This window comes from Cinclus cinclus, chromosome 2, assembly GCF_963662255.1.
Source record: "Cinclus cinclus chromosome 2, bCinCin1.1, whole genome shotgun sequence".
Taxonomy (NCBI): Eukaryota; Metazoa; Chordata; class Aves; order Passeriformes; family Cinclidae; genus Cinclus; species Cinclus cinclus.
Window position 1 is genome coordinate 19,620,274 of NC_085047.1, and position 24,851 is coordinate 19,645,124.

Genomic DNA, 24,851 nt, shown 5'->3' on the forward strand with positions numbered 1-24,851 from the left:
TTTTCTCTGCTTCTGTAGCACACTTACCAATCATCCTGTACTCTGCAATGTTTTTGAGCTACTTCATGCTAAAGTAATCTGATGATTTTAGCTGCAGGAAAAGGTTTCGTTAATGCAAGTGGTGGAGATCAGTGCTCGTGACAAGTGGAGAGTCAGCTTGAGGCTGGCAGATTGCTTGGCACATGCACCAGAGACAGGTGAAGCCTGAGCTGAAGCAGCAGGGAGGGAGAAAAGTTGCTAGAGGATGCTTTGGAAAAAAATCAGAACAGTTATTCCTCCCTTCTTGTACATACCAAGGGACACAATTTTGTCTGTTGCCTTTCTCCAATCCACCAGGGTGGCTGCTTTGGGGAAGAACACATTTAACAAGTGTGCTCAAAATCACATCTTTTAAGCCCTTTTTAGCTGGCATCTCTCTATCCCCTCCCTGCTGTCAATTCTCAGACAGGTTTTTAAACAGCTGTTTTTAAACTCTTGACACTTCAGGCTTCTCGGCAAGATGTGATGAAGTTTCTGACTGTATCTCTTGCTCATCATCTGATTTGCCAGTCTAGTCAAAATTATGGACAGTTCTTGTCCTCATGGCAAACCTTTATGCTCACTGGATATTGTCCAAAAGCCTATGCAGAAAAGAGATACCAAATACACAAAAAGGCACAATCAAAAAGCTCTATTCATGCACCAACTAGATCCATTTGTCCAGCTATTTTATAGCATTTCTTTAACCATCTGGTCTCTTTGAACTTGTCCACTATGCCAGATTAACGGCATTCATTTAAACTACTTTTTTTTTAAAGATCTAAATTCTTAGGCATTGATTGAGTTCAAGCCAATGACTACAACTAGGACAACCCTTTGCAATTCATAACTTACCTTGTTTTGTTCCTGTTCATAAACTATCCACAAAGGACTTTGATTTTTACTAATCTCCTCATTATTCAAGGCCCTTCAGCAAAAAATTAATGCAAACATATTTCAACATATGGATTCTGTCTTGAGGGCTAGTCACTTCTTCAAGCTCTTCAGCTATTACTTATGACCTGTAAGTCATCAATTGAACAACATGCCATTCCCATACCTTGGCTGGATGTTTGTGCCAACCTTGAGACTTTCTGAGAAACACCATTCAGCTTTACCTGACACTTCTCATTGAATAAGCTTCAGGTCTAGGTAATCACGATAAGGCACTTACAGAAACCAGAGTAGTAGAAAGAGAGGGTGGTTCTTGTTACCCAATTTGTGACTTGAGCTTAACTCAATTCCCTGCCTTACCAGTGTTCACAGACCAGAGGTATTTCCCACAGTTTCCCAGATTATTTAATCAATAACTTACAAGTCAATAACAAAATTATGTGTAGGGTTTATTGCTTTTTACCCTAGTGCTATCTTTCTCTGTAGTCTACTTAGCTTGTTCGGATGTAATTTGAATACCTCTACATGAATGATGCAGATATATCTTCAGCTTATTCCAAAAATGATAAAAAGACAGCAACAGTATTTTGTTCATTTAAACAGAGCAGGCAATGAACTTACCAAAACCAAATGAAGCCACCAAGGACAGTTTCCCAGTGCACAGTGCCAGGCTGGTTCCAGTAGGTGCCCTCTGCAACATCCTTGTCCAGCCCATCTTCAGGGCTGCCTGGACACTGCTCTTTCAGACCTGGGGAGCCCCCAGTGAAGCCTTCCCAGCCCTCACACTTCTGAGTGCCTCTGGGACAAACAGGGCTTCACACCAAAAGTAAAGCATCTGTCCCTTCATAAAGCTATGATTTCTAAAAGATTTTGAGGAGAAGCAACTGACATACCATCAGTTTCTGGGGACATTTTATTTATTTATTTTTCAAATCGGAAAAGTGGAAGAGACAGCCAAAGGGCTTTTATACCTTTTTACAGAGCAGGGATAAAAGCCACCAAAATCATAATAGCTGCCCATTTCTTGTTTAAAATGCTCTTGCTTGGCTTTAGAAAAGAGAAAACAACTCTTTAGTGTCACTCTCATCAGCACTGCCACCTTCTGCACAAGCCTTAACTCATACAGCAAGGATTTGCAGAGGAATTTCAACCAAAGTGGTATTAACAATGTGTTTTCAGAGAAGATAGAATCTGAGAAGAAGGAATTAAACAAAGGAGCAGAATTTGTTGACCCATGTTGCCATCTATTCCTGCGAAATCTTACACAGAAAAATCGGATAGAGAAAAAAAAAGGAAAAATAAAACCACAAATTAGAAAAAAAGCTTCCCCAATACCATCAGATCTGTTCAATGTGAAAGAATGCGACAGAAAGTATATATATTTATCCAGTGCATTGTTGAGTTTTAACTCTTTACAGACTCAATCAATAATTTTTCTCTTTAAATTTCCTTGTCCACTGTACAGGAGTCAGCTGTGTTTGTTTACAGCAGATAACCATCTTAATTAGACTACTGTATTGAAGCCCTGCTCTCTTCAAGCACAGAAATAGTTTTGTTCCCTCTGGCATTGTTTTCCTTGGAGATGTCTCTTGCTAAACGGAATCTTTTCCTGTTTAATGAAACAGACTAATGTAAATGCCAACCTGTAATCTTTGTGCTTGTGTCACTCCCACTCAAGTGAAATTAGACAGGACCCAGTTAATTAGTACAAGCCATTAAAACCAAATAAAAACCATTGTTCATGGCCAGTTTATTTATTTCTAAGCATCTCATTTCCACAGCACCAAAAACAATTGGAATCAAGTAAAACGACAGCCAATTTTTTATGCTTTGAGCATGAAGCCTGTGCACACTGCAGGCAAATTCTTGCAGAAGCTACAGCAACTTGGGAAGCAAGTCCTGAGTTATCAAGTGAGTTTTTCCAAGACCACCATGCAGGAGCCTTCACAGCACAGAACTCTGTGCCGTGTGCTGCTACTAGAGGTCTAAATCCTTGTGGCACTGGAGTTAGTCCAGCCTCATTGCTAGCCAAGGGCAATTCCCAACACCAGCAACACTTGCCAACTCACACGGAATTCAGTAATGATTCCGTAAGAGAAGGCAAAACCTGACCCTTCTGTCACATCCTGCTGAAGAGCTGTAACTTCTCATACACAGGCTTCTGTTTTCTGACCCTCAGCATGTAATCTATGTCAATCCTGTAACAAGTACCTAAAAACAGGGCATGTTAGGGCCACAGCAGCACCATCCTTTGCTTAGAGTTCACACCTTACATAAATTCCTAGCAAGGCAAGAAAGTACTCTTGAACTTTTGAGAAACTTGCTTTCCTGGAACAGATTTTCTGTGGTCAGAGGGCCGGCACAATCCTGTACTTCTGAAGAGGGTGATGAATAAAAGAAATTTTCTGTGAAGAAATTTTCCTCACTCTCTTTTAGGAAAAAGCTACTGAAAGTGCAGGGCCACTTTCCTCTTCCAATGTCTTCCATCTGCAGGTTTAATCTAGAAGGAAGGACCTTCTTCATGGAGCCCAACTGTGATGATCAGTCAGTTCTACATCTCTTCAAGAATAGAGAGCAACAAGCAGCATTGCCAGGGGAAGAACCATGCCAAGAAAAGAAAAATATTTTTCACTAAGTCAGTGACTGGGACAAGAGACTGAGGGGAAAAGAAGGGGGTTAGATTGACAAAGTATAAGACTATGCCCAAATCGTGCCTTCTAAATCTGGGTATTTCTGTGTGAAACAAAGAGTCACAAAAGCTAGCAGAATATTTCTGTTCTGACCATGCTTTGATGGTTGCTGTGTTTTTTCTCAGTGTTATGCTCTTGTAACTTAAGAAACTGTGGGCTTTCAGTGCAAGTTAAGAAGATTGGCAGAATTTCTTACTCTGTCACTGGCTTTTTGACTCCAGCAAACTGCTAGCTTTTTTTACAGTCAAAATCTAAAAATAAAGTAAAGCAGATTAAGGAAGACAACATATATAGCTCTGCAGAGCCACAGACAAAGATCCAGTTTAAACAGCCATTGTGCTGCATCACTGCTCACCTCAGCAAGGGTAGGAAATATTGAGGTGGATAATACTTTTCCAGAGTTTCAGCATCAATTGAAGCAGGGGGTGATGTCAGAAAAGCACTCCTTTTAGAGCAGGCACATTCTACAGTGTCTGCACATTGCTTGTAACCCTGGGCTTCAACTGCACACCTCCACAAACCTCTTGTACCACACTGGAGACAGGAACCCAGCCTCCCCATAGGTAAGAGTTCTCCTTCCCCACCTTGTGCTGATGACATTCTAAATGTGGTCATTTTTCAGGTGCACTGCCTGCAGAATTTGGAAAAAGGAGCAAGGAGGACAATTCATTGAACTAAAATGTCAAACTCTGATATTCTCATTATAGCACCTGGTAATTTTAGGGTTTATTTGGACCTGGTCCAGCAGCCCTACTGTTGCATTGTATTTTATTAAGGCTGTTGTGTGCTAAACAGCAGGAAGATGAATAAACACATCTTTGTTTAGAAAAGAAAAAGGTGACTTTTATTTTCTCAGCGGTCTTGAAGCTGTACAATTAGTGTGCTCCAATTCAAAAGCAGCATTTACTCATCTGTCCTTTACTGTAAAAAATTATGATAATAAAAATAGTTGGATATTCTTCAGCTGCTTCCCACTCCAACTTGCTTTTTAATTAATACTGATTCCAGGAAATTTTGCAGCTATATTTTTCAATACTGTATGCTTTTATGTCATGTGACATTCTACAATGACATGATCAACAAATTCCCCGTTCTGGCCCTGGAGTACTGCACCCACATCCGTCATGCTTGCTTTCCACCCATGGTCCAATGAATGCAATTGGAAAATGAGTAAACCTATTTCTATCCTAGCCATGTCTGTGGGCACAGATGAGGTATGGAATATAATTATGAAATTTAAATGAGATCGCATATGACTCCCAATAACTTGGTCAAAAGCTGAATAAAGTTAGATTTGTTCTCAAATATCACCCATTTAAAGAAATTCAGTTCCACTTACATGTTTGCCTTGTTATCCTCCTACCCTTTCTCACCTGCTAAAGAACTCCCCAGCAGTTCTTCAAAGTCTTGAAATTGTGTCCAAGCTTTAATATGGTGAAAGTTAAGAGAATTTTACAATTTTGAACTGGGGTCTGCTTTAATCCCATAGCATTTTCAATCCACTTTTACAAAAAAAATGTCATTTCTCTCTATTTTGTGCCATCTTCCCTTCACACATACTGAAATGATTGTACATTGGTCTAGAAGAAAGTGTCTAGATCTAAAGCCCTAGAGGCTTTATGACTCATAGCTATCCTACTGTCTCTGGACACCACATACAGGGAGGGTGTTTCCCTCTGACCCACCCCTGTGAGGGTCCAAGAGCACGCTGATTCTCTTATCTTCACACTGACTTTTGTTACACAGCCCAGTAACTCAGGACATGACAGTGCATAACATGCAGACCTTTTAGACTTTCAGTGGCTATTTAGTTAGGAATAATAATCCCTTTTGAATGACAACACACACAGAGATCGTGAAGATTTATTGAGTATAGCATACTGTAGTCTATCCATCAAAGTGACACTCAGTCACTTACAAAGTTCCTGCCCTTACTGTACTTAATGGACACTTCACAGATTTTTGCAGTATTATTTTGCCTAACAGAGAAGCCTCTCATGTGATTCTTAGGGAGAAACACTACCCTAAGGAGTAAAGAGATCTGCTTAAGCCCTTGGAAATCACAGCACACGCTGATGTTTGATCGATGTTGCTCATTTATCATTTCCCACTTGCTCTTTCCACAGCGTGCCACATACTTTAGAATTAACATTTCCATGGCTATTTTGCAGTGCCATCTCATTACACATTTCAGAGTAACAGGGAAACACAATCCCCTGTCTTCTGACTGCCAGCTTCCCTTGAGTGGGCATCAGAAGAATAATTTATCTTTTGCTTGAAATGTGAGTGACTGTAATGATTTAATCCTTCCTTCTAGGGGATGAAACCAGTGTCTTGTCATTTTCAGCCATGTCTTTATCAACAGCCCTATAAATAAACAATAAGTAATACTCCCCCCTGAAGTCAAACAACAAAAAGTAAGAAACTGCTTGTCTTCCCTTAATATTTTTCTGCATACCCTTGAAGATGTCTCTCATCTTCCCTTTATTATTTTTCAAGTTCTTCCATCACATGCTTGTCTCCAGTTTTCTTCTGAATAAGTGAATGTGTGACTACTTGTTCTCCCTCTTAGCTCTGTCATAAAGCAGAGGTCAACCCTTCTGCACTTCCTTACTCTTATGCTTGACCATCTCTTCTTTTCACTATTAGCAAGGCAACTGCTAGATCAAGTCAAAAATCCTCCTACCTACAAGTCTTGAAAGACAACCAAAATGTCCATGCTGCTTTTTCTCAGATTTATTCTCAACATGCAGATGTTGTCTTTTGGGACAATATGCCAGCTTCAAAAGACTTTGTTCAAATCAGAAATCTCTATCAATGCCCTAGCAGAGCCACACTGTCCAAGCTCCAGCAAGGGAGAGTGACCCTGGGAAAACATGGACAATGACATAGTTCAGAGAAACTTTGAGGAGAAGTTCCCATTTCATCTGAAACACATCCATCTCCAAACACTTGGAGAAGCGTGGTTACTGCTGATTAGTCCCAGAGGTTGAAAAACTCCTTTATCCTCCCCAACATCCTACAATCTCAAGACAAACCCAAATTCTCCCAGCACACTCAAAATACCATTCTTCTGAGGAAGGAAAAGAAGCCTCTTAGGTTTAAAAACTTCTCCTCTTTCCAAGTTTGTAACAAATCACAACAATTTTCCTGCCTGTTTAATAAGACAAAGGTTTGAGTGCCACAGATCACCTGAGAAAACAGCTCTATGGCCCTGCCCACACTGCTTGGTAAGTGCCACTTGCTGAAGATGTCTCAGCAGATTTTCTCTGTTTAATGCAAGGCACAGGCTCTGACAAAGTTATCCTGGTGAAGAGCCTAATTAGTGCTCATATTTCTCTGGCATCCATACAAAGCAGAACAGCTGCAACAGGGATGTTTCCTCCAGACTGCCCTATAGCCTCTAATCTAAACCAGGCAAATGTGATTTGACTACAAGCATCTCTGCCTACACTGGTGAAACAAGAGCATACTATTAATGCCCTTCTCTGAATGGCATCTCTCTCATAAGACATTCTCTTTTAAAATAAAGATTCTTGTATTTGATTAATATAACTAAAGATTTTTGCCTAGCTTCCACACAATTGGTGTTTCCCAGTTAAAATCCACCAAAAAATAACTGGTGTTTTCCAGTTAAAATCCACCAAAAATAACTCATCCAAGCAGCTTCCAAATCCTCTCCATAGTCAAGAATCAGGGGAGGTAACACCTTTGTTTGCACAGAAAGGTGTAGGCCACTCAAGTCACATAAATGATGCCAGCTAGAATAAGAATGTGGGTGTACTGGAAACTCGCATGTAGGTCAGAGAGTCTTTAAATATGCATTGAAACCATATTAATGTCACTGACCTGTCTGATCACAAGTGCAGCTCCTGCCTTAAACCATCTCAGAATTGTTTCTTCTGAGAGCAAGTACCTGCTACCTCTCAGATCCTTCCTTTATCTGTAGACGGTGGAGGGAAATTATTTACTATCGGATCTTCAGTTATATTTACTGATTTTAATAAAAAAGGAAACTTGATAAAGGACACTTCATTTCCAGTTAATGGCCTGCAAAAGTTTATCATTGGAGACATTTGGCACCAGAGCCAAGGGGATGTTTGTTTTGCTCCTCTTCAACTGTGCTTTGCCTCAGGTTAACTCATATTTTGCATTCTGGGGCAGCTAATCTCTTTTTTTTTTTTTTTTCTTTCCATGAGCATGAAATAGTTGTTTTCCTTGGGAAAAAAAAAATAAGACAAAAACAACAAAAAGCCCCATATGTACAGACACGGCAAGGATTACTTGTAACTGCCATAATTTAAGGGCAAAGAGAATCCTCTTATCTCACCTGCAGAGTGGATTTTAAAAATGAGAGCAGGAAGAGAAACAACTCGGTAAAAAGAAGTTTAGGAGGGTGTTATTAGGGTCCAAAACCAGATTTATGTAGCCTTCATGACATACTCTGATATCTTTCATGTACTTTGACTTAAGACAGATATTGAAAAGGAACTGGAGCAGATACAAGTTCATCACTGACACACATTCTGTCATGACAACTCTGTTATGTGTTTACTCACTACCAGGTAAAAGGGTAACTTCTTTCCTGATTAGGATCCTAAATGTAAAGCAAAAAGGCTAGGAAATTATTTATATTAATATTTGCAGCAGGGAGCAGGTGCACACATGTCTGTTGACAAGCACTCTACGCTTGTGCTGGTAGAAAGAATGCTGTAAAGGAGAGGGCCTGTATCTCCATTCCCAGCATCATCAGACCTTTGCTTCTATCCCAAAGGAGAGAAAATGCATTAGTTCAGTAATGGTGGTGCTTTACACAGGACTCTTCCCTGATAAATATCTAAGTATAACACTGTTGTCTCTGTGTTAAACTCCTTCTCAAGGGCATAAACTAACCTGCTCCAATGCAAACATGTCAGTTCAATGACACTGCTAGTGGTACAGACATATGAGAACAGATGTGCTGAATGCATGTTCTCGTGTAAAGAAGATATCTCACAAGAGCAAAATCACATCACAACCACTATGTAAGGAATTTCTGTTGGTGAAATAAACTTGTGCTTACATACACACCCCCCTGCATAAGGCCTGTGGCACAACAAAACAATTTTATCTCCAAGTATCCTCAGAAGAGTTAATCAAAACCACCTTTGTTCATGTTCCTAATCCTTCCTCAGGAAGATGCCAGGCTACGATATCAGCATGCAATTAAGGAAGGTGGCATTCCTGCTCATCTAACTGTGCATTTAAGATAATGTCACTTTATATTTCCACTTTGAGATACTTTGAGATGCTCAGATGGAAAGCTCTCTCCCAGCGCAAAGCATTTATACCTTCATCAGTGGAGTAGATGGCATGTGGTAGACTCGTTCCTGCATGAGCCCTCCTGTCAATGCTGCTGTAATTAGCTAAGAATCATCCCTTTTGGTGTTTGACAATGCTTGGTAGAGACTGGCATTTCCACAGGAGCAACTGTGTCTTGGTGGCACATACTTAAGACTGTTTCCATCACTGTTGTAGCTGTGTAACTACATTTTGAAGAGTATTGTGCCTATATGGCTGAAACACAACAAAAGTGTACATAAACTATGAAGACTAAAGGAGAGGCAACCTTGTCCATTGCACTACACACAGCAGGGTGAAGTACTCCTAAGCATTTCCCAAGCAGCTCGTCTAACCTGTTTTAAAGACTGTCAGTGATAGAAGCCCATGTCTTCTTAAAGAAGCATTAATTTGCACTACATGTGAGGTTATCTAACATCCAATCTCAAATCCCCTTGGTGAAATACATGCCCATCATGTCTAGTCTTCTTTCATTGTCTTGGTTTTGAAAAGACAGGTGTGTGCTAGGGAAGAGCAGGGCCTTCTGTCTGAATTATTATAATTTTGGAATAACAGTTCTTTACTGAGATATATACATATATATAACAAGGCAAACAAAACAAGAACAACTACAAAATTAACAACAAACAGAACAGGAACCCAGTATCAGTTCTTTTGGTTGTGGACACCTTTCCCCTGTGGTGCAGCTCCCGGTGGGCAAGGGGAAATGCAGTGATCCCATGTAGCTGCCGGAGTGCTGGAGGTGATGGCAGCTGTGTCCCAGATGGGAATTGTGCAGAAGAGGCTCTGCTCATGGATCCTTGGGGCAGTGTCACTCCTGGTGTTCCAACAGGATGCTTGGAGACGGCAGGCTGAAGCAGAAGGGTGTACGAGAGCAAGGGGGTGCGGGGCCCCACAGCCAAGGAAAGGCAGCACCTGGCATTGGGATGAGAGGGCGAGGTTTTCCAGCGACCGTCGTCCTCCGAGCCAAACGAGCGAGAGAGCGAGCAGCTGCCCACGCCTCTCCTTTACCTGCCCCTGCTCCCGCAGTCTTCCCCCTCCTCCGCCCTGCCCTGCAAGAGAAACTCCAAAAAGGCACAGGGAGCCTCACCCTATCACTAGCCATCTTAGCATGCGGAGAGAGACAGGAAAAAAAAAAAAAAGAGAGAGGAGAGAGAGAAAGAAAAAAAACCCCACACCAACCCCCAACATTCATCAATACATTTTTTTCCATTTGTCTTGGGTTGCAATACAGGATGTGACCAGAGGTCTGGACTCTATCACCATGTGTTAAAACCAGGAGGGGCAGTGTTCTTTATGTTTTCCATAACCCATCCTTTCTCCAGGATGATATTGTCCATTGATGGACCATTGAGTCCCACTGTATGACTGATAAAATTACATCACCCCCTTGGGAGATGCTCCAGCCAGGAGGAGGAGCCAAGCCTTCCCTACCTAGATAAACACTGAGATTTGGAACACCAAAGCAGCCTTTGTTCCACTGGATTCCAGAGTCAAAACAGACCCTTCTACATCATCACTGGACCTTTGGAGTAAAACTGCACTCTCCTACAGGACCACTGCTTCAACTGAACCACATCTGTCACTCCAGGAGAACTGCAGCCACCATTTAATGGCACTGCTACCAACACCCTGACTGACGGGGTGTCAGGCTGTATTCTGACTCTGTCAGTGCTTTGGGCTTGTTCTTCATAATACTGTTTTTCTGTTTTAATTTTCCAAGAACTGTTATTCCTATTCCCATATCTTTGCCTGAGAGCCCCTTAATTTCAAAATTATAATAATTTGGAGGGAGGGGGTTTATATTCTCCATTTCAAAGAGAGGCTCTTGCCTTTCTTAGCAGACACCTTTCAAACCAAGACACCATTCAAGGCCCTTATTCTTTGCAGCTATCTTTATGTACTTGCGGATTATTGTACATGGTACACTGTATTCTTTTTCATTGCACTGAGAAATATTCAAAGAGTGCACCTCTCCACCTCATCCATCTTTCCAGTACAAGCCCATGGCTAAATAAAAGGAACACTGGAAAAGAAAAAGAAATTTTTAAAAATGCACAAGAACTGTCTTTCAAAGTAATTTCTGTTCAGTGAACCAAGCCTAGAAAACAAGCCTAAATGTGTCCTAATTATATCAGCCCCTGAGTTTTGTTTTGGGTTTATTCACATGAATAGGAGTTACAGTGATTCCGTCTTTGCCAACAGGAATAAAACACCTTGAAACAGGCATGGATATATCTAGCTAAATAAAAATAAATATATTACTGATTCTGACTGTTGATAATCCACAAATAAATGGAAAAAAGAGAATATGAAACAAATTTCAGTAACTCACGTAAACATCATCACATGCCAGGCCGAAGAAGGTCAGCTGCACTTCTGTTGTGGCACAATGTATCCATGCAAAACACTAAGGACTTCTTTTTGCATCTTAGAGCACCCATACTCTGTAATTAACCTCTAAATTATGGAGATTTTAGTATATTTGAATTGTTCTCAGATTCACTTGCAGGAACGTTACCTGTATTTGTAATTCACGTTCTCTAGTTACAATAATTACTTTTCTCCTAGATGAAAAGAAGCAGTGACTAAGACAAAGGAAAAGTGGTAGGGCTTTGCTCTGCTCTGTGTTTTACTGGATTCCTACAAATGAAATTAATTGTTGGGCTGAATCACACAATAAGTCTGTTGTGCTCCTATCTTGTCTCTGATAGGTGACAACAGCAGGTGCTTCAAATCCTCATAGTCATGCAGTATTGCTCCCATAGAGGATGTTTCCTCCAAAACCAAGGTGCTTAAGACTAGTTAATGTCTTGAAGCAGGAGCGTTTAAATCTTTAATATTTTACTTCATCCCAGCTACTGCAACTATAGACGTTCACTTCAGTGGAATCCTCTACTCTCAAATTCAAAACCTTGGTAAATGTCCAAAAGAGTGAGTTTCAGAAGTTAAAAAAAGGTAGCAAAAAAGAATAATGTGAAACAAATACAAGACTATCATGCTTGTCTAAATTGTTCTCAGCATATATATATATATATACATACACAGATATATACAGATAAATAAGTATAGTTTATATATAGTGCATCTAATGGGGAAAAAATTATCACAAGGCAAGATTAATTCTTTCAGGATGGTGTCAAAAAGTTTTATTCTATTTTAAGTTTTCTACCTCTTCAACTCCTCCTTATTTTTCTAAATAAATACATCAAAGCGTCAAAAAATACCTTGCTTGGGATTAAAAGATAGCATCTTCTTTCAAGAAACAACGTGTTCCTTAGAGAATATCAGAAGAAAGTACTTGGAGTTTCTCAAAGTTTTCTTCAGAAATAAAAACATGACAGGATGGTCACAAAAATGCAGAAGTTCCTTTGTCACCTAACATATTCAGATGCAGCATTTGGCATTGAACATCATAGGAAAGAAGACTGTCAAGCCTTCACACTGTGGCTCAGGCTACCTGCTCACACTAAGCAGGTGATAATTCTCTTCACAAGACCTAGATCACCATTCAGCAAGAGGAACATATCACAAAGACATAGTCACTTACCAGCCACATCGACTGTTTTACTGGAGTGTTTTTGTTATCCATGTAGGCAACCCTTGGTCTAGGTGGCATTTCCATGTTGATCTTTAAGCTCAGTGCAGTTAACTGTCCTTATGCAAGTTCTTCATGCTTTGGAGTTGTCTTTAGCTCCCATGTGGAGGAGATATTCCCCTAAGAAGCTTTAACCATCATCCAAAGCAAAGCAAATGCAGCAGTGTTTTGAAGTTTGCTGTATTATTATTTATGTGTGTACATACCATAGAACAGTTTGTGTCCAAAGAGACCTCAAAGCTCATCTAGTTCCAACCCCCTGCCATGACAGGGAGCCCTTCCCTTCCTTGCTCAAAGCCCCATCCAGCCTGGCCTGGAACACTTCCAGGGATGGGGCATCCCCAACTACTCTATGCAAGCTCTTTCAGTGCATCACCACACTTGCAATAAAGACATTTTATCTGATATCTAATCTAAACCTACCCTCTTACAGTTTAATTTATGTGGTATTGGCAGTTTTATGGGAGAGATGAGAACAGATCAGAAAAGGGGAAAAAATCAGATTAAGATGTCCTCGTGGGAAACCCTGAAATTCTTCAGGAGATGTAACAATACACCGTAATACTGTTAATTTTTCAACATATTCCAGATAGAAGCTAGACATTGTCAAACACCTGATAAGGCATTGACAATTACAAAGCTCCTTAAATATTGATGTGAATTGAGTGGGTCATTTTATTTTTGGTTTAGCAATATTTTGTCTTCTATTACATTGAGAGTACTCAAACATGGAAATGGGAGCAGGATGCACTACTAAATGGGTAAAGTGCCAGAGTGAGCAATATGAAGAATAAATTGGAGTCCAGATCTCATACACAAATTACTATTAACACTAATTTCTGCCTATTACAAAGCAGCTTCTTTGCTTGTATGACATTGCCTTTTGCACCCAAACATGACTTTAATTAAGATCTAACTTATTCATGACTATAATTCAGATCTAACTGCTACTCTAGTCAAATGAGTATAATTAGTCCCAGAGGGTAGATCTAAGAGAACTAGGGTTTCCTTTTTACTCTACATTTAGGCAAGCACAATAAAAGTTGGAAGATCCATCTAGAAACCTGGAGATGTAAAGAGCTTTACAGAGTTGGTAGGTAAACTCTAAACAAAAATGGTGTTAAAAAGGACTTTATGAAAGGCTCATTTAATTTAATTGATTCTTGCAGGCTACACAATAGAAGTGAAACAATAGAGGTGATTAACCAAAGTAAAGCTGATAAACTTTTTACAATTATTTCCTTGTTTATTAGGAAATAGAACCACAGAAGTTTATTTAGTCCATCCACATACAATTTTTAAAGGGATTAATGAGATGGGTATTCATTTTTATTCCTCTCCTGCAGAGAATACAAATCAAACAACCTCCTGCATAAGTTGTCACTGGCATAACCAAGTCAGAAGTCCTAAAAAATACTCCATAATCGAGCATTCAATTATCCCAGTGTCCCCACTCACAGTGTACTCCATACAGAAGGTAAAACAACGAACACAATACAGTCCATACAATTTGCTCTTTCTTCTAGTATGTCATCCAACCCCTACACCTGCTTTTTCACCCAAGTCCTCCTCCCCACACTCTTCCCAGAACCTTTGTCCCTTGTCCACAAGGCACTAACTTCGCCTTTTCCCTGCTTTAAAACAGTTCCACTGTCCTGAAAGAAGGCTGATAGAAACTGGTTTTGCAGCAAGGACCATCTCATTTCCCAGATGCCCTACTGTCAAATCAGCTTCTAAAACAAGGAATGACTGCTCAGGCTAGCTTAAATTTTTATGGGTTCTGCCATGACACTGTGCTTGATGATCCAGTGGTTCAGAGGACTATACTTGCCTTGTTGTACCCTGACACCATCCTCTGGTTTGATCACTGATCATGTCTGAACTGCAAGGAAGAGTGTGAGCTTCCACACAGTGAACTTGGGGGACTGGTGCCCTTCTGACTTTCATAGCTGCTTTTAATCTCTCTGTAGCTGGGACCCCACAACTCACATGAGATCTCCAAGCTATTTTTGAGAAAAAACAGACTTGAGAGACCATCTGGTAGAAAACACCATCACATGACAACCTCTGGTTCAGCCAGAGGACCAAGAGATGAGGCTCTGAATATTTTGTTGTTCTCACCAGAGATAAAACAGCAGTTCAGGTGCTACCATGTGCAGTCAGCCAACTTTGGTCTTGGCCATCACTCTGTAGGTAATAGCAACTATTTTTCTTCTTACATTCAGTACAGATTAAACTTCACATTTCCCAAGAATAAATCCATAAACTCAGTTCCCAAAGCTCAGTGACTCGCAAGCACTGCATTTTAGAAACAAGCACATGTTCTTAATATTCATTTAAGGTAAATAGGACTCAGTATATGCCTAGTTTAAACCATACGGTAATTGTGTCCTTAAACCAAGACTTCTCTTAGTATCTGGAAGTGGAACTTGTTTTAAAATTATTCCCAGAGGAAAGAAAAAAGGAAAAAAATGCAGTCAGTTTCACAAGAGAAGAGGAAATTTAAATTCACAGTGTTAGAATGGTAGCTAATGCATGAGACTTGTAAGGCCACTGGTCAACTGGTGTGGTGCCTTTGGGACAAAAATTAGAGAGGTTCTTGTAAAGCTTGTAAAACTGAATTTTGGAATAAATACACAAAAGAAAAAAAAATAGACTTGGTAGCAAATGTTTTTGAACTCAATCAGATGACAAAAACTGCTGTTTGATTCTGCCCTGAACATGTTTTTCCAACTGTGTGTTTCCATTGTTTTCACTAATTTTCACCTTTGTATGCAAAAGACGAACTCTCACAAGTAACCATTTCTTTAATTGTTTGCCATTTCTCACAAGGTGTCTCTTAAGAATGATGTAAGAATGTTCATTCAGTCACAAACACAAGACAGTTACTTTTATCTCAATCCCAACCCAAAGAATAGTCAAAGTTTAAAAGGGAAATGGAAGGTTTGTTTAATTTCCAGAGGCATTTCTGAATTTTTACATCCAACACAACCCCACCAAGGGAAGACAATGTCACTTTAGGAAGTGGTAACTGGATGTCTTGGGGTGATTTTATGATGTTTGTATCCCCAGTTGTCTATTCCATTGATATTGAATATTGAGTTCTGCAGCTTTAAGGCTGGTTCCAGGAGTGAAGGGGGAGAGAAGAGGTGCAGAGTTTGTTATCAGAGACTGCACTTGCTCCCCACCATCCTTCACACAGACTGTGCTGTCTGCAGTGGGCAGCAGGAGAGAGCTCTCCTTTGCTTTTTGGTGGTTTTTTTTCTGTCTAGCTGAGACAGAGAAGTTCCCTGGACTGTGGGGTTTTTTTTCCTTTTTCTTGGAATTGTTCAAACCTGCTGTGGACTGAAAACCCAGAGGAGAACCAGGAGCTCACACCTGTGTCCCACCAGGCCTGGCCTGGGCTGTGACATTCCCCAGCTCTGGAGGGACTGAGAACAGCCTGAGTGAGCTGGGCTGCAACCCACGGAAGGGACTGTGCTGAATCTGTCATCTCTTCAGAGCAACGAGAAATTTTGATGTTTAGTATTGTTCATTTTTGTGCTGGGAAGTGCTTTGCCTGTTAAATAAACAGGTTTTTTTCCACTTCTCTCTGAAAAACTTTCACCAAACCAGTTGGGGAGGGACTGCTTAAATCCATTTCCTAAAGAAACCCCATTTAAAAATTTCCTCCCAAATTTACCCTAAACAAAGACACTGAATTGTCCTCACTAAATTGGTTTTGACTCAATAAGGTCTTAAGGTGATCTACTGCTTCAAATTACACAAGTATACTGAACAAAACATGTATGAGGTTCTTCACAGTAATGGACCCTACACAGTGCTAAAGAAAAGCTAAATCTGAGCCAGGACTAAGAGAGACCAGAAATGCAATTTACATTGCCCTGCAGCAGGTTCAAGGCAAAGCTGTACTCCATGCATCCTCTCCCAGGTGCTGGATGACAGACAGCTGTGTGCATACCAGTAGTAGTGTTCTGCTGGATATGCAAGCTTGAACAGCTTGTGCTGCATAATGAAGGACAATGGAGAGTCAGCTCAGAGAGGAAATAAAAACCTATTAGACTATTTCATCCCCTTACCACTATAAGAATTCACTCTAAAATAATTTCATACCATTTATTCTATTCTGGTTTAAAGTGCCTGGGGTGAAGGAGCTTCCCCTGAGATATTCACAGCTTGATAGATCTCAGTATGTGGAAGCATTTCCTAATACACAACACTCATGTTTCCCTTTGAAATTTCATGCCATTACTCCTGGGCACCCACCCTAAATCAATATTTCTTTTCCTTCCATTATTTGTCACCTTCAAGTTTCAGCAAGGCACCCCTTTGGCTCCCATTTAACAATTCTGTAATACGCAGCAGATTTAATCTCTTCTAGGAGCATAAATCAACTCCTCAGCACCTCCATTACTTGTACCTTCCTCTCACAATGTTTCATACCCTCAGCTGAGGACAGGACAAGAGGGGCTCTGCGAGGCCTTGGCTTCATGCCCCTCAGCCCTGATTCACAGCTACAGCCAGCCTTGGCTGGGCTCAGGGTGCTTCTCCTTCAGATGTGTTCTGCTCAAGGGTATGAATCCATGTATAAATCCTTGATTGCAGTTTCCTTTTTAAAATGGATATATCAGCCACATAGCAATTTGGGCAGTCAAAGAGCAGTACAATTAGGAATGACATCCACTTTTTCTTTCCATGCATTTTGCTCAAAAGCTGGCAGGTGGCAGTGCATCCTTAGGAATTAGCCATGGAAACATAACCACTGCAATTGTCATTTATCTTTTTTTTTTTTTAAATGGGGAAGTTGTCTCTTTTTCTTTTCTGCTTCCTCTTTCATTTCACGTTTCTTCTTCTTCATATTTATTTTCTTTCCTTATCCCAAATAATTGTTCTCCCCATTCCTGCATGAAAAACTATTTAATACAATGTGTTTCACATCCTCTCTGTGCATTTTCAGGTATGACAACATTTTTGGTTTACTCCTAAAGGCCCTCTATTCTCATGGACATTCAAAAAGGTTAACCTGCAAGGTCAGTAAGAGAGACATTGGAATGAATAAAGCTTTTTTGGGCAAAAGCTGGAAGGAGAAGAAAATCTGAAATAACAATCTTGCTGATGAAAAGGATATCAGCCAGCTAGCTCAGTCTGCCATGGAAATATGCATTGCTGGTCTTTGATAAAAGAGTAAAAACTTCTCTGGCTTCTTCAGGAAGCCCAGATGAGACTGAAAACACTGTAGAAGAGGAGAAAAACAGCACTGATACCACTTGTGTGTCTCACTTCAGGCAGAAAGGCTGGCCCTCTGTGTTCCAGATAACAGTAGACAACATCTTAGTGAGAATGGTGGGACATCCCAACAGCATCTCCTGAATCAGAGACCATTCCCATGCACTACAGGCTCTGTTCCTGGGCCCCTGTGCTGGGTGGTGGGATGAGGAAGAGCTCATCAGACTGTCACCTGAAAGGCACTATATGGGCAGGGCTGTAGAGCAGGGGCACTCCTGCTGTCCTCAGTCCAGCCTAGGGGCACTGTGGGAAAGCAGAGCACTGAGCAACTTCAGACATAGCCCCCAAATTATGTGATTGCGTTGAGCTCCAAAAAACTCCTTATTCAGGTTTAAAACACCTTGCTCTTCATCTTTCCCAGACTGGCTTTAGTGTATGAAGCAACCACACCAGTGTGGTTGAGAGATGAGAGCAAAAGGATGTGGGGCAGCAGTTTTGGGGCAGGATGGCACAGAGTGGCTTTCTGGAAATGGAGGAAACCAGTAGGATCTTGCCCAAAGAGGAAGATGCTGGAAGCAAGCAAGACACAAACAAGAGAAAAGGCATACAACTACATGGCAAGAGCAGAGGCACGTCCAGAAGGAGAGGTGAGACCAAAAGTTCTGGGAAAGGTGCAAGCCCTCCTCCTCTAATGCCAGACCCATGGGCAGACAAGTTAGCACTGCTTGACTAGCAACCTAGTGGGGAGGAAGAAGGCAGGACACTCATGACTGCTGTCCTGAAGGCAGTCTCTTCCCATCTCACATCTGCACAGCCTTTTGCTGAAAGAGATTCACAGGAGTGATTCTTGCCCCCAACACCACAGAGGCAAAACACCTTGTTTTCCAGGAAAGCTACCACCACTGGCCCAGACCCATCACCTGCCTTTCCAGATACAGCTGTTTCCTCCCCATACTCAGGGCAGGAGTGGAGTCTGGCTGGCTTCAGGAGCAGAGCCAACCCCCTCATCACAGCCATGATCCTCCCAGAGCTGCTGACATCCCACCCAGCGCTGCAGACCTCTCTTCTCTTTGCTCCCACCCAGCTCCAACAAAAGCAAATTGTTGTCACACTGTGTCAGTCCGTGACCAAACCCTCACAGTCCTCAGGGAGCCCCATAGCTCCCCATCCTGCCCCACATCCCTCACAGCTTCCTTCTCACCCCAGACCCCAGAGGGAGCCCTGCCAGGTACACTGCTTCTAGGCCACCACTGCCAAGCTGAGCTCTGGCCAGCCTGCCAAAATGCCTTCAACCTCCTCCAGCCACAAAAATTACACTGGCTATGTATTTATTTATTTATTTATTTATTTTAGATTTGTTAGTTAATTGCTGTTGCCTCATGGTTATGGCTGTGGAAAACCTTTACCTTTCAACTACTCAATCTTTGCACTGTGATGCAGGCTCACATTTCAGTGTTTTAAGTTATGGGCCATTATCTTATTCCCTGGTTCCTCATTGTGGTACCAATCCAAAATCAACGGAGGATTTTCTCTGGCTTCAGTGCTTTCTGGATCAGGCAGGCAGCCCGGCACAGCAGCATCTGGCACATTGATGGCTGGTTTGAGTGAGCTGTTATCCAAAGAGAGTTCAGAAGAAAATGGCCAATAACATTTGGAGGCAAGGGCAGAGTGTTATGGAAGAGATTGGCAGTGTACATTTAAAAACACCATGAGGTGGAAAGAAACAGCTCCCTGAAGTGGTTCAGAAATCCCTTGCAAGGAGATGCATGGCTAAAAATATACCCAGCTTGGCTGAAAAAGCACACAGGAGGTAGACCAAGTAAGAACAGAAGGAGAAATGCAATGACATTTCAGACCAAGCACCAAGAAAAAAGTCCCCAGACAGACCTCTGCTTAGCTCCTGGAATACCCTCCAACCGAAAATAATGAAAAGCTATCAATTGGTATATTTACATGCAGATTTGACAAAGCACCAATAAATACTCTATTGAGAACAATTCTACAGTGACAACGCTAATGATGCTTTTATAGAGGCTTTTTTCAGCATTAGGCTATGTGATTTTTAGGATACTAACTGGAAAAATGACAATCCTTCTCTCCTTAGAGATAAAAACCAAAGGACCCATGCCAAATTACTGTACCATATATGCAAATGCCTGAATGCAAATTACGTTGTTATCCTTGTGCATACTCCCAAGGAACCATAGCATCTTTTAAGCCCTTTCTTCTTCACATACAGTGGATGTAGTCATCCATGACAAATTTGTGTTTTCTTTTCTGAGAAGTAATATACTGTATTCCTCATTGGCAGAGAAGTGAATGGAGCTGCCATGTACAAAATTTAAATGTTTACACCCAGAGGGCAATTAAGAGAGTTTTATATGATAATGTTATAAATGAAATGCTAATAAGTACTGTAAATGGCCGTGTAATCACATCCCATCATTTGCCAATTATTAAAGGTGGGGGGAGGGAGATGGGAAAGAGCTGAAAACCTCAGTAGAGCTGAAGATGACATACTACTTTAAATGACAAAATGCAGGTACTGTGTAACATGCAGCCCTGACAGGCGTTTTTATAACAGAACTTCAAATTTCCAAGCAATGTCTGATTTTGCCTTGTATTATCATGTCAGTAATAGTAATAAATTACTCTGTCACAGGCATTTTGTTACAAGTATTGCCAAGGGACTTATAGAGATGAAAACCAGAATGTCAAAGGAACTGAAGTGCACACCTACTTCAAGAGCTGCACAGTGCCCAGTGGGGGCTTTGCCTGGGCTCCAAGGCTGTGGTATAACATTGTGCTCTGGAAATTGTTTAGATGCTTTGCTGTGCAATTGTGTCCCAATGAGAAGTCCTTAAACAGAACTTATTTGCTATACCCCTCTGCCAAAATGGTTTCTGGACAATTCCTCTTTCTCCCACCTTGAGGGGCAATTTCAGCCAGCTCTTAACAGAGTAAGTAGGAACTTACTTTCAGTAAGGGCTCAGAGTCTTAAGTCTAAGCGGATGCCAGTAAAACTTTTCTGAACGTCATGGATTAAAGCAACTCAGGCAGTGAGCTACTTGGCACATAAAATCTTCTTTAAAAAACTGGACTCTGGTCCCAGAAGATCCATCTCATGGAATAGGGTTTGAAACACGTATCCGACTACTGGGACCTACTGTTGACCTCATTACACATGTGATTAAACAGAAAAAGCCCACAAAGACCTCTTCCCAAACCAAGCCTTCTCCCAAAGACTCATGCAGGACCCAGAATCACTTGTGCTCACATCAGTCAGATGCCACAAAGGCTGCTTATCAGTTTGATGACTGAAGGCCAGAATTTCATCTGTTCTGGAACATTTTCTTGGACAGTCTCCCTGGGAGACAACAGGGAGGGGAATTGCTGTGTTAATGAAATGAGAAAAATAAAATCAAGATTCACTAAACTAACGATTAAATGAATATACCTCACCACAGCTATTACAGCATGAGCTCTTGAGTAGAAGAGAAGGCTCCTTGTCTCAGTCCTAGGGTTCTCCTAGGTGAAGACATCATTTCCCAGAGCCAGTGCAACTAGAGCAAAGCAACCAGCAGAATGCAGAGGAAAGCACTTTCACACTGGCACAGGCTTGTTTGATTCCACAATAGCAGTACACACCCATTTTGCACCAAAAATGCAGATTCCTAGTGCAGATGCCTAAGTGCCAAGCCTTTTTGCTAAAGCAGTACAATTACTGCCTTTTCATCATAAGGGAACTGTGTCAGGTGCCTTAAGGCTGTAATGCATTCTTTAAGCCATGAAAAGCCACATAGGCTATCAGTAGCAATAAAATTTAAAAGTAATACTTCTGGCATTCATTCTTTCAGCCTTTGAGGCCTTAGGGATCACATTTTCAAAATCCTCTCCACCACTAAAAGAGATCAGGAACCTTCTAAACAAAGCCTGAGAGTCTCACCTAACCATGCAACTCCAGAAAATGAAACTTTTTTCACAGAAAAAAGAATCAATGGACATACAGCAACACAGAGCTGGCAAGACTATCCATAGGTAAAGACTAGGAATGAATAGGGAGACTCATGTTCAGAGCTGCACGAGAGGACAGCAAGAGAAACAGGAATTACAGCACTATCCAAAGGACTATGCCAATTTTATAGACTTCCACTATTTCACAAAATAAAAGGCCTTCAGGCACTCAAGAGAGTCTTGTATCTGAGAACCTAGGACAGGATGACAAAATTCACAATACTACCACATTATATTTCTCAGTCTGAAGTTAACTGTGGTACTTCTGACTGGGCTTTACAGATCAGACCCTTAATTTTCTACATCCTCTTCCTTAATGGGTATTGATCATAAGCACTGGCCAGACGACTGCAATAAACACACATAATAAACAAATATACTACTGTGTAGGAGAAAATTATTTGACATTGATGGTAATTACTGGGCAATTTCCATGTTTTTATTTGGTTTTAATCAAGACCATGAAACATTTTTTTTCTTCCTATTGTGACAGGTGAAGCATGACAGTCAAAGCAAGTCATGAGCTTCACCTCTGACTCAGTGTAAGAAGAGATGAGATTTCTGCAATTCACTGTATAGAGCATGTTGTTATATTTTATACAACTCAGCAACTTTGGAGAGCAAAGTAACAAAGACTTCAAAAAATCACAGAAACTACAAAGCACAACAGAAGAGTAAGTCTACCTGCCCAACGACAACTAGTAGGAAATCAGCACACATGAAGCCTCACCTATTTTTTTAGCAGTGATGTAATCAATGCTGCAGCATTTGTTGCCTGGATGAGTAAGAAAAGAGTGAGCAGCCCCCCTGGCAGCATCACCTGAAGTCTGAGGTTGGTTTTGAATGTCACCACCCCTATGAGGGGGATAAAGTCAGGGGAAAGGTTTAAAGTTGGCATTTGCTTTTTACCTGCACATGTACAGGATGCCTGGATGCTGTGCTGGCTCTGGTCATAGTCTTCTTTACACTCACAGGCAGTGATTTAGGCACACATTTTATCCTTGGGGTTTGCCTTCAAATGCATAAAGGAAAATACTTCCCTTTGCTGAAGCGCATACATTCCCTTCCCTACCAGTAGTCTAGATGAACTCAAATCTATGAATACCACCAGAAGGACCACAAGGACTGTGCTGGGGTTTTGTTTTTCCTTCCAGTTCTGCTCAGCCTGCTATTCTCACCATACAGAGTAAAAGAAAAAAAAAATAAATGGGAAGCTCAGACAAACACTTAAAAGAGCAGCACCACATTCATTATCCTTCTCTTTATGACCAAGCCAGACACCAAGACCCATCCATACACTCAACATGCTCTTCTGGCACACTTTGCTTACCCCTTAAGGCCCAAACTCTGGCCATACTTGTAATGAGGAGGAGCAACATCCTCCACACACAGCCAAGGCTTCTTCAGCTGAGTGCTCCTGGCTGGAGAGGAGCAAATTTTTTGGAAGGCACCATCTCAGCATTTTCCCTCAGGGCAACTACCAGAAAAGAGAAAGGCTGCTGAGGAGAGGAACACCAGGCCACACCTATACACCTCACCATAGCCTGGAGAAATGTCTTGACAGCCAGGAGTTGATGGATTCCACTGGAGGACTGCCTGCAGTGGGCACAGTAGGGAAAGGTACAGGGCAAGGAACTGTAGTGTGTTTGATCTATTGTGTTTAAAGCACTCTGAAGGTGAAGGCCATGAGCTAGAAATGGGAAAGAGCAATGCCAAAGCTTCTCCTGGAGGATGTTTGTTCACTTCACACTCAGAAACAGCTTTTTCAATCCTTTCTCCCACTGGAAAAAGAACTCCACGCAGAGGAATTAGAAGAAATCTCTAGCATTTTTCAGACAGTGTTTAAGACCCATGTTAAACTAGGTGATCATGAAGGTCTCTTCCAGCCTTGATGATTATGTGATTACTCTGCCAACATGTGAACTTTTTCGCAACTTGAAATTTATTTCCTGTGTGAAACACTAGTAAAGTTACAGAGGGAAACAAATCCCAAGGAGTTTATAGGAGCTGTGTATATTAGGGGGAAAATAGAGAAAACAAACCACATGAAACAGGGAAGCTAAAAATCCTGCAGGGTTATCAAACAACTGATTTGCTTAAGCAACAGAAGACAAATGGGAGGAAATTTCAAACAGGTGAAAGAGATGATGAACATGGGTTCACAGAGTTAGGAAGCATAGCTTAGAACCTCTCATGCAGATGGGAAAACTAAAAAAAATATAAGATTTATGTACAAGGCATTCATGTTAAGACTCACAAATTAAACATTATTTGCAAGATAAGACAGCTCCCCTTTCACCAGTTTCCCTGTCTTTCACAGCCTCCCACTTTTAGGCATCAAACCCAGCTCAGGGCCCAAAGGCAAGCAGGCACTTCTGCATTGTCTGAATACTGAATTCAGTGAACAACAGTGCAGGGTTGAGACAAGAATCTGGCTCCACATTCATGGGGGAGTTTTCTGGAACATTAGCTGCAAGGAAAAGATATGGAAGTCACAATATTTAGTTTTACTCACAAAAGGATATAAGTATGTCTCCATATGCCCAAGGAACAGAATCGTTGCATAGATAAATGCTGCTCATACATATCGCCATTTCTTTCCAAAATGCACATTTTTAATGGAACAATGTGGAATAGCAAAATATGCATAATATGCATAAAATGTATAACAAATTCACATTTTCAGTGGTTGAAAAGCCATTCAAAACTACCTCTAATTTCTCCTGAAAACATTTCTAGAATAACTAAAAAATATTCCATGCAATCAGAATACATCTACATCCTTTTAATGCAATCTGCTCTAGGTGTAAGTGTCAGAAGGAGTTATAAGGTGAGCAATTATAACTGAACTCCACATAGCCAGTGGCATAAGTACACAAAATATGCAAGGCTACAGGGGTTTAGATTGAAGGGAGAAATATATTGTTTTTATTAAAATGCATTAGGATCTCATTTGTCTAATTCCCAGTTTAATGATGCAGCCTCTTGGCAGAAGAATAGATTTGCCATTAGTTAACTTGATTGTGTTGAAGGGGAACATTTTTTTGTAAACAGAAAAGCTTTAACATCAA